At 51.4% G+C, this 9,715-nt stretch overlaps 1 protein-coding gene across 15 annotated transcripts in view; it reads left to right on the top strand.

The window, feature by feature from the left end:
• The first annotated feature begins 4,597 nt into the window (after window positions 1-4,597).
• The window catches only part of ADGRL3 (adhesion G protein-coupled receptor L3), an 875,465-nt gene continuing 870,347 nt past the window's right edge, over window positions 4,598-9,715 (top strand). For 5 of the 15 annotated variants that reach the window (XM_090036867.1, XM_090036864.1, XM_090036854.1 and 2 more), the window contains exon 1: window positions 4,600-5,779. The gene's annotated coding sequence lies outside the window, so the exon portion shown is untranslated. Of the gene's footprint in view, window positions 5,780-6,261; window positions 6,619-9,715 lie in introns of those variants that run through there. The other 10 variants (XM_090036855.1, XM_090036863.1, XM_090036860.1 and 7 more) reach the window with 5 other exon arrangements.

Here is a 9,715-nt window from a genome sequence, read left to right as displayed (position 1 = left end):
AGTGTGATGCGACGCTACTGCACAGTAGTCATGAGCACAGTTAGTGTCACAAAACTGCCATTCCTCAGTGTGACTGCAGTCACTCCAGTTACCGCACAATCATTTAGTACTTGTTTATACAAGTAGTAAACGACTGCACAGTAACGACTGTGCAGTCAGCGTCTCATGTAGATACAGCCACAGATACTGTCTTGAACTGGAGGTTTTCCATTGACTCTAATTAGAGTACTTGGGTGAATAAGGCTCTTTATGTAATTTTTAATGTTTGACAGGGAAAAAAAGACACAAAGGTAATGTTTTGGGTTCTCAGAAATACCATCAGTGATTACATTCCAGGTCCCTGCAAGAATGAAGTAGGAGTGTGAACTAGAGTGTAAGTAAAATTAATACATGTAGTTCAGACAAGTACTAAATGACTGTGCAGTAACAGTGTCTCATGTAGACACCACCAGTAAACTGTAGAATCAAGGTTAGTGCTTTCTTACCCAGAAGTCCTTGCTTTCTAAATGTATGCTAGTGTGACTCAACATACTTGTTTCTTCTTTTTTTGTTTTCTACGTAGTACCTTTCAATTTTACATCATTCCCTTCCCAAAACAGACCTCCCCCACAAAGCCTTGAGAAAACAGCAGCAACTGAAGCAAGCATCTTCCATCCCAGAAGCCCTTTACAAATATCTAAAACACAATAAAGTAAAATAATTACAATAAGAATAGTTTATCTACTATTTTTTGCAGTCAACGTATGATTTCCAGAAGGCTGTGAAGTATACCTACCAGTATTCTCCACTTTATGCTGTCATCCTAGAGAAGGTTGGGCTGTTTTTGTCTTTTTCTTGGCTCTGTTGATGGGGGAGGAAGCAGAGTATGGATTTAGATCAGCTGTAGGCTTCTTTCTGTAGAGGTTTTCAACAGTCACCACTCCCGTTCATCCATACCCCTCTCTCATCCTCACTAACCATCCATTGTTGTGTAGCTGCTACTACCTCTGCAAGGGCTTAGGGGGATGCTGAGAGAAAGGAAAAGAGCATAGGGAAGAAAGACCTGGGGGAGTGGGAGCATGGGGGGGAATTGAGGACTCAGAGACTGTGAGGGTGTAAAGAGGAGACAAAGGCTGAAGGATGAGGGATTCAGGAGGAATGAGTAGGCAGAGGCTGGGAAGCACAGATGTGACAGCTGAAGGGAATGCAGCAGGGGGAGAGAACCTGTCTACAAGATCAGTAGCTGGATGAAGGTGGAAAGTTTGGGATCTGGGGTGAAGAAAGGGATGTGGTGCAAAGCTATAGGCAGGCACCACCAGGAGGGAAGGAGCAGTAATGGGAAGAGGCACAGAGCTAAGAGAGGTAGGGGGGATATGGGAGTTTTAATACTCAAGTTTAAACTGTAGGCCTGCAAGCTTTTGTAGGCAGTAGAAGAGAAAGAGCACTATTTATTGGCTCATAAGAATACATAAGGTTACTTATAAGTTGTAGTATCAATAAACTTACTGTTGTTGTAGGCAGCTAATAGCTTCCAAGATTATGTCTCCTACAGTGGTGATGGGCAGTGGGAGCATTTTGAAAGCAGCTTGCTGCTAAGAGTCCTGACACCATCTGGCATTTTTGGGGAACTACCAACCTCTTAAGCTCAAAAATCATGGAGCCAGCACTTCATCCCTTTGATTATGAGGTGAAACAGATATTGCATTTTTCTTCTTCGTATTTTCTTAATGTTTAAACCACTCCTTTGCTGGTGGCTGAGTGGGGGCAGGGGTGTCTAATCCAGCAGGACTAACTCTCCCACATGCAGAATTAAGATGGCTCTAGTTCAGCTGCAGGAGCACTTGCTGAAGAGACCCTGCTGAGATCCAGTGACCCAGATCTTTATAAAGTGCTGCAAGACAGTGCAGGGAGCTGACAGCTTCTCCCCATCCCCACACATTCCAATTAATTAATGCTTTTCTCCTCCAGCCAGGCAATTAATTACACATTGCCCAGCCCCAACATCCATTTTCCCCCAAGCCACACACCTGCTCCTTCTGCATCTCCAGGGGCTTCTCATCCTCCTCCCAAGCCAGGTGATGCAGCGGGTGGGGAAAGCAGTGGGGAGAAGCAGACACACAGGGGGGAGGGAGAACAGAGGAAGGATACTGTCTGCCCTGAGCAACTGGGTTCTTTCTGCCCTATTTCCTCCCCACCTTCCTATGAGAATAGGAGCTGTTAACTCATCTCAACAGCAATTACAGAGGCTTGAGAATGGGAGAGAAGGCCATGCCTACCTCATACAAGAGCTCTGATTGGTTGCCTCTTTCCCAGGAGGTGGACCAGTGGGGAGGGCAGCCAATGAGAAGTTGGGTGGAAAAGGCCTTGTGAAGTACAGCTTCTCAGATGGTCCTAACTCTTACTTCCTATGCTGGCCTTGTCCACAGCAGCGTGGACATCTGGTTCCCTGGGTACAAGTAGCAGCGGCACACCTTGGCCCTGGGGAATGCCTATGCCATGTGCCCTCTGGTGTGCAGCAGGTTATCCCAGGTGGGGTAGGCCTGTTTGTACCTTTAAAAAACAGGTGGGCCCAGTCCACCAAGTCCCTCATTGGCCTCTATTGGAGGGGAGGCTGCAGGAAATGGGGATACTAGAGTTCATGGGACAAAGAATGAAGAAACACGGTTGGGAGTGTAGGTCAGAGGTTTAAAACAAGTATGTCACCTGGGTGGGGTAGAGGAGCACTGGGCAGCAGCCTTATCTGGGGGCCTCTTAGGGCTACAGCAGCAGCTATCCTACTGCTCAGAGCCTGGCTGGCAAGTGGAGCATGGCTGTGACTGGCCAGGCTCCAGTTTGGGGCTGTGCTTGCTGTCCCCACGTGAGCCACCCTGCTTTTTTTCCCCATGGTTTTGACCCCGGGATCTCCTAGGATCAACACCGCCCCCTTCCCTGTGCTGCTACCTTGCAGCAGAGAGAACACCTGAATGTGCAGCATGTGGTGCCACAGATGTGTCCGCAGTGCAACATACTGTATGGACATGCTCGTCTGGACACGGCCACTGGGCGCATCGGTGGGTTTGTGCTCCTCCTAGCAGGAGGAGCTGGGGAGGTCTAAGAGACCTTGTAAGGGAAGAGAGAAGGGAGAGTATTGGAGGGGTTAGGGTGGCAGTTAGTGGTGAGAGAAGGGAGATTCAGCGGGAGGGAAATTGCAAGCAGCTAGGGAGGGCCAGGCAGGAACGTATATATCAAAGTTGGAAGGGAATCCTGAGATTGAGGGAGAAATTGCAAGGGTGCAGGTAGGGAGGTTTGGGAGGGCAGGTAGGAAGATCCACAGGGGTCTGGGCACCAGCTAAGGTTTGCAGTGGCCAAGATTTAGAAGCAGATAGACTTGGGAAACACTTGGTGCAGGTAGAGCTGTAGGGGAATGTGGCTAAAAGGATGATTGCTCAGGGGAGAGGCATGGGGGAACTAATGCTGAAGTGGGGGGGCAGTGCGCTACTGTGAGTAGTGGACATTGCCCACATTAAAAAAAACCCAGTCATACGCAGTTCCCTCTCTCTTTCAGCATTTGCTGCCTGCCCCTGTGTGACATGGGACATCTTTACTGAAAGGTGAGAGAGTTCTATGATCTGAAGAGAAATCAAAGTAGGGCCAACTGGGCAAGATGCACCTATGGCCTGACCCAAAGCATGGCAGCTCTTATGTACTTAACCAGCTGTGGGCATGGTTTGCCTGGCACCCTCAGCAGAGATCAGGGGCCTGGGGCTGCTGGGCGCTGCACAGCCCCCTGCCTCCAAAGGATGCTCTTGCTGGGCAGCTTCAGCCAACCCTGGCAAAGAGCCCTCTCCCCTCCCCCTCCAAGGATCCATCCAGGCAGTGCCCCCTGGCACGCACACACGCTGCTCTCACTCTCCCTGTCTCTTGTATACACACACAGATCTCTCTCTCTCACACACACACATGCACAGATGCCTTGCACACACCCACATGCACACCCATCTCTGTCACACACACAGATGCACACGATGCCTTGCACACACACACCTTTCGGACACACACAGATCTCTCATACCCAGAGATCTCTCACACATACAATCTCTCACATCTACACACACATACACACAGAGATCTCTCACACACGTCTACAGACCCACACACCGAGCTTTCACATGCACATAAATCTCTTGTACACTCAGATCTCACACACGTCTAGACACACTCATAGAGCTGTCTCGCACTCAACCTCTCACACTCATCTACAGACACACACAGTTCTCTCTCCCTCACCCCACCAGATCTCACACACATCTACACATACACAGAACTCTCCTTCTGACACACAGAAATCTCTTGCACACAGGGATCTCTCTCACCCAGAGCTCTCTCTCACACGTGTCTTGCAGATGCACGTGCATCCAGAAATCTCTCTCTCTTACACACACGCACACAGACATACACATACAGGGCATGCTCTCACACACCTGGCATGCTTGCCCACACACAGGCACGCACACAGCACCCCTCCACACACAAGCACACAGACACAGACACACACCCGGTTTGCTCACACACACGCACGCCCAGACCCCCCGCGCCGCTGCTAGGTGGAGCCCGCGTCCGTGCAGCCGGCGCGGGGTCCAGATCCGGGTTTTCGCTGCTCCCTCCCCGAGCTGCGCGGCGCTCGCTTCCCCGGCTCATCGCAGCGCAGTCCAGGCAGCTCGCCGGGCCCGCTCGGAGCTGCGGCCGCCGCCTGCCTGCCTCCCTCCCGCCCGCGGCAGGATCGCAGCCCGGGCGCCCCCTCCCTGCCCGGGGCCGGGGTATGCCGCTGGCGGCTGGGGCTCTGCGGACCGCCCTGGACCAGCAGCAGCAGCCGCCTGTGCAGCCCTCTCCAGCCAGCACCATCGCTCTCCCTGCCTGCGCTCGGCAGCGGCCGCCTCTCCCGCCTCGCCGGAGCTCGGAGCCCCGCAAGCAGCAGCGATGAAGCTGCCGCCACCAGCCTCCCGCTAGGCGCAGCCACCCGCTCCTCCGGCCGCCTCGCCTCGCCTGCCCCACGCCCTCCCCTTCCAACTTGCTGCTGCCGAGGACGGAGTTGGCTGGAGCTGGGGGGGAGCAGGAGGAGGAGGACAAAAAAAAAATCATCATCATCAACCCCCCCAGCCCCAGAAGAAGGAAGGTGGCAGGGGGGCAGCGCTGCCCGGGCGAGGAGGCAGAGCAGGGGGCAGCGTGGATCTGAGCATCAGCTGGTGCTGCTGGAGGAGGAAGAGAAGCGAGAGAGGAGGAGGAAGGCGGAGGAGGTGGTGGAGGGGGGAGATCTCTCTCTCTCGCTCCCTTTTTTTGCGGTCTCTTCAAGCAGCGGCTTTTCTCCTGGAGCACCAGCACCAGCAGCTCGGGCTGTGCGTGCCCGTGCCGCATCCGACCAGCACCCGCCGAGGCATCACCTTGCTCTGAAGTTGGGCAACTGGGGAGATACATCCGAGCGGGCTCCGTGCTGGGAAGGGGAAGGAGGAAGAAGCCACCGGCTCTTTCTATTTTTTTTTCTTCCTCTCTTTTTTTTCACCCCTCCATTTCCTCCCCCCTCGGGAAGCCGGCAGAAAAGAAAAGGAGACACTTCCCCCCTTTTTTTCTCCCCCCCATTTTTTTTTTTAAATTCTTCACTCCCCCGTCCTCCTCTTTGCTTTCTTTTTTTTTTTTTGGGAGGGGGGGCTTGGCTCCAGCGGTCCCGCCGCCTGGTTTCCATGGCTGGATTGTGGCAGCTGCCCGCTGCAGGTTGTTGAGGAACTGATGGGGGGACCCGCAGCTCGGGAGCAGGCGGCGACTGAAGGTAACTCACCCCCATGCCCGGCACCCCACTCCCTCCCTCGGGGGGGAGGTTGCAGAGCCCAGTTGTGTCCCCCCCCGCCCCCAGCCCTTGCATGCGGGGCAGCTCAAGCGTATTGTCTCCACAGAAGCACGGGGGGGGCGTCTCTTGGGGCTGGGGGGCGTGTGGAGATGTCTCTGTGCTCGGCTGGGTGGACATTGTGAGGGAGAAGGAAGGAGAGGTGCTGGCTGGAGGCTCTCCCTTCCCCTTCCCCACAAGGCACCACTGGGCTGGGGGGGGCGCTCTCTTCTCTCGTGCCTCCAGTTCCCCCCCCTTTTTTTCCAGTCCTGGAGGGAGGCTCGGTGGGAGCAGCCAGGGGGGTGTGGTGTGTGTGTGTGTGTGTGTGTGTGCGCGCGCGCGCCAAGGCGGCCCCACGGGGCTCCCAGGCTGCTACGGGGTCTTGAGGGAGGGCGGGGGGCAGGTCTCCCGCCTGCTGGGGCGACAGGCAGGTCCCCCGCAATCCGAGGGGGAGACAGCGAGGGGCGGGTGGGCTTGGCAGCCTCCCCGCCCGCCTGCCTGTGGAGCAGCCGGCTCCCCAGCAGCCCTGCTACGGCGGGCTGGCATGCAGCGCAGCCGGGAGAGGAGGCTGGAGAAGGGAAATTGCAAACCTCCCCCCACCCCCACCCCCCTTTTTTTTTTAATTCCCCTTTTCATCGCTGGATGGATGTGCGGATCCTCCCCTGCAAGCAGCGCTTGCTGGATGGAAATGGCGTGGCTGAGGCAAGGCGGCTTGGCGTGGTACCTGCCCTCCTCCAGTGCGCCGGGGATCGAGCTGCTGCCGGGCACGGCTGGCTCCCAGAGACGTAGGTGCAGCGCCCCGAGGACCCGGGGCTTACCTGGCCCTGGGGAGGGGGGGTTGTCATGAAGGACCATGTCGCCAATAGCAACAGCACAACCCCGGATCCTTCCCCCTTCCCTGGAGACACGCGGATGTTTGGGGAGATGGGGAGCGGGCTCCGGGCAGCCCCGTGCCAGCCAGCCTGCTCGCCGGGCCTTCCGCCAGGGGAAAGCACTGGGTTGGGGGGGGTGTCTTTGTATGTGTGCCTGTGTATATCTGTCTGTGTGTGCCTGTGCCTCTGTGTTTGAGTCTCTCTGTGCCTATGCCTATGCCTGTGTGTATGTGTGCCTGTGTGTGTGTCTCTGTGCTTGTGTGCCTCTGTGTGTGTGTGTGTGTGTGTGTGTGTCCCTCCAAGCAAGTGCTTGGCCACAGCCACAACAACTGATGCCTGTTGTATTTACTTTCCCATTCAGATTGCTCATTAGGAAGTGTTAGCATTCTTGCACTCCCGGGTTTGGTTGCATGCAGCCAGCTGCTTAGGAAATGTGGAGATGGCTGGAGACAAGGAAGGAGGGGAAAATGCCTCGTGTGCCTTGCTACGAGGCAGCAGAAGCAGCCTGCTAGTCCCACTTTCTTTTAGCATTAAGATTTTTAAAGCCAAGGTGTGTGGGGGGGGGATGTGGCTATGCGCTGAAGGCTTTCCCATTCTCATTTTGAAATGCTGTAAGGGAAGAGATTGTAGCCGGCACTGGCTGGTAGATACTGTGTGCTACAGTGTATTTTGGCCAGTCACTTGATTATCATTTTCTGGGGCTGGAGTACAAAAAGGTCAACTACTTGGTCTAATAAAAGATATCATATCTACGTGAAGAACCTTGCCTGCACTGTGGACACACTGTCTCATGAAGTTTTACAGACTCCACTGGGTGTCATGGTTAAAGGATTGCTATCAAAAATCTTGTAGGGCCCTCATTTAAGAATGTAAAAACAAGGAGTGGGCTGGTGGGGTAGGGGGAAGAAGCAAATCTGCCTATCAATGCTAATGTTTGGTCTCAAAGTTAAGATTAGGGCTCCATTCTACTGTGGTGTTGTCCTTCAGGTAAAACAACCCACCTCCAATTGCGGTAGTCACAATATTAAGAAGGGCTATAGTCCCCTTGCGGTTCAGTCTGCTGTTTAGTTATGTGTTCTTTCCTTATTTAGTACTGTGCTTTTAGTGTCATAAAAGTGACTGTACTGGGTCGCTTGTTCCAGGAAAAGGGGGAAGTGAACACAGATGCAGATCTTCTTACAGATACCTATTTCCAAAATTTCTGAAGGAAAGTATTGAACCATTGATTTGCAGGTTGATATTATTCATTATTGACTTAGCTTTCCTTTAGTGCATGAGAAGAGAATACACTGAAGTTGACTTAAACTGTGCTTAAATGCAGTGCAAAGGTAGAAAAAAAAATAAAAGCAAGATACCCTTTTTGAGAATGTAAGAACTTGAGACCATTGAGCACGTCTAAAAAGCGTGCATGTGCCTTGCTCCATAATATAGGAGTTGTTTTTTTCACTTTGTAGGCTTGTTGAGTGATTGCAAAATGATTCGTTTCTCGGTCTAGAAAATATATCCCAAGGCTGTACATTAGAAGACTTGATTTCATCTATGTGCTTTGTTTCCTAGCAGCATGTGCTCCATAGTACTCATATATTCCACAGGTTGTGATGTCATCAGGGCTGTGTCCATCTGTCTGAGAGTGCTTAGCTGAAGGTGATGTGATAGGAAGTGCTTGAGTTTTCTTTCCCGGCTGTTCTTATTAATTAAACAACAGAGCATAACCTCCTTTGTTTGCACAAACTACGCTTTGCTGTGCTTCCTGCAGACAATAAGAGGAAGCATGAAGCATTCTTTTGTTAAATGCATGTAGAATTGAGCAAATGTAAATGAAGATGTGTGGTGCTAATGCCAAGGTCACAGGCTTGATCCCCCTATAAGACACAAGACTTTTGCTGCCTCAGACAGGGGGTTGGACTAGGTGACTTCCTGAGGTCCCTTCCAGAGCTACTTCTCTGATTTCTATGCAGAGTGTACGTTGAACCTTCTGACTGGAGAGTGCTATATCTGCATGCATTATGGCATTGTAAATTGAAAGGCTTTGTTGGTTAAGACACTTTCTTTACCTTGTAAAGGCGACCAGAAGATCTTTTCTAGATAGCACACATTTGAGGAGATCTAGGTTGTGATAAAGCCTGTTACATTAGTGTTTGGGGGCATATCACCTCTTTTGTTTATGAAAACAAGTGCAGATGGTCCTCCTTAGAAAGTTATAATTTTCTTAGGTAAAATTTCCATTGATCTGAGGAGGTTTAAGACTATTAACGTAGATTTATTTCCATTACTTTGCAAAGTGGAAGTTATGGAAGTGGGCAGCCTAGAAAACAAAAGCAAAGAGTGAAGAATGGGTAAACTATCATTGCCTAGCAAGTGTATAGCACTGTAAGTATTCATGCATTTTCCCTTGGTCGTTATGCCAGATCAGGAATATAATCCCTGCTGTGAGGACTTTTTTCACTGGAAACATGAATGTGTGCAGTATAAATACAAGCAGCTATGATGTTCTGAGGGGGATGCGGTAACTGTCTCTGGAATGCTCCTTGGAACTGGTGAGTTTTCGGAAACTTGTAAAGTAAATGGAGCTGAGGCAGGTGTACGTTGATTAAAAGACTATTTCTAGACAGCGTAAAATCATGTGCAAAGGTAGGTGAAAGAGCTGGGACTGGGGCAGCAGAAAGGGGGTTATAGGAAGAGAAGGAATATGCTGGCTACCATTGAGATGTCTCTAAAATATCTCTGTTATTTGGCCACAGCCTTTTCTTTTAAGATTCAGATAAGTTTTTGCTTCTTATTACTGCTGGAAAACATTTTATTGCCTGATAGTTGTGGGAATATATGTTGGAGTCAAGTAAACTCTCTGTTCTCTTGAGTCAAGGGAAGGTCTAGAAATACCAATCAAGAATTTATTTTCAGCGATTATAGGAAAGTAGGGCTGGAAGGGACTGGATAAGGTCATCAAATCCAGCTCCCAGCTCAAGGCAGGATCACCCGTGTTTATATCATCCCAAATCAGGTGTGTGTC

Source organism: Crocodylus siamensis, chromosome 2 (genome assembly GCF_052110815.1).
Source record: "Crocodylus siamensis isolate JL-2025a chromosome 2, ASM5211081v1, whole genome shotgun sequence".
Taxonomy (NCBI): domain Eukaryota; kingdom Metazoa; phylum Chordata; order Crocodylia; family Crocodylidae; genus Crocodylus; species Crocodylus siamensis.
The sequence above is the reverse complement of the archived record's forward strand: the minus strand, read 5'-3'. Positions and strand labels throughout refer to the sequence as shown.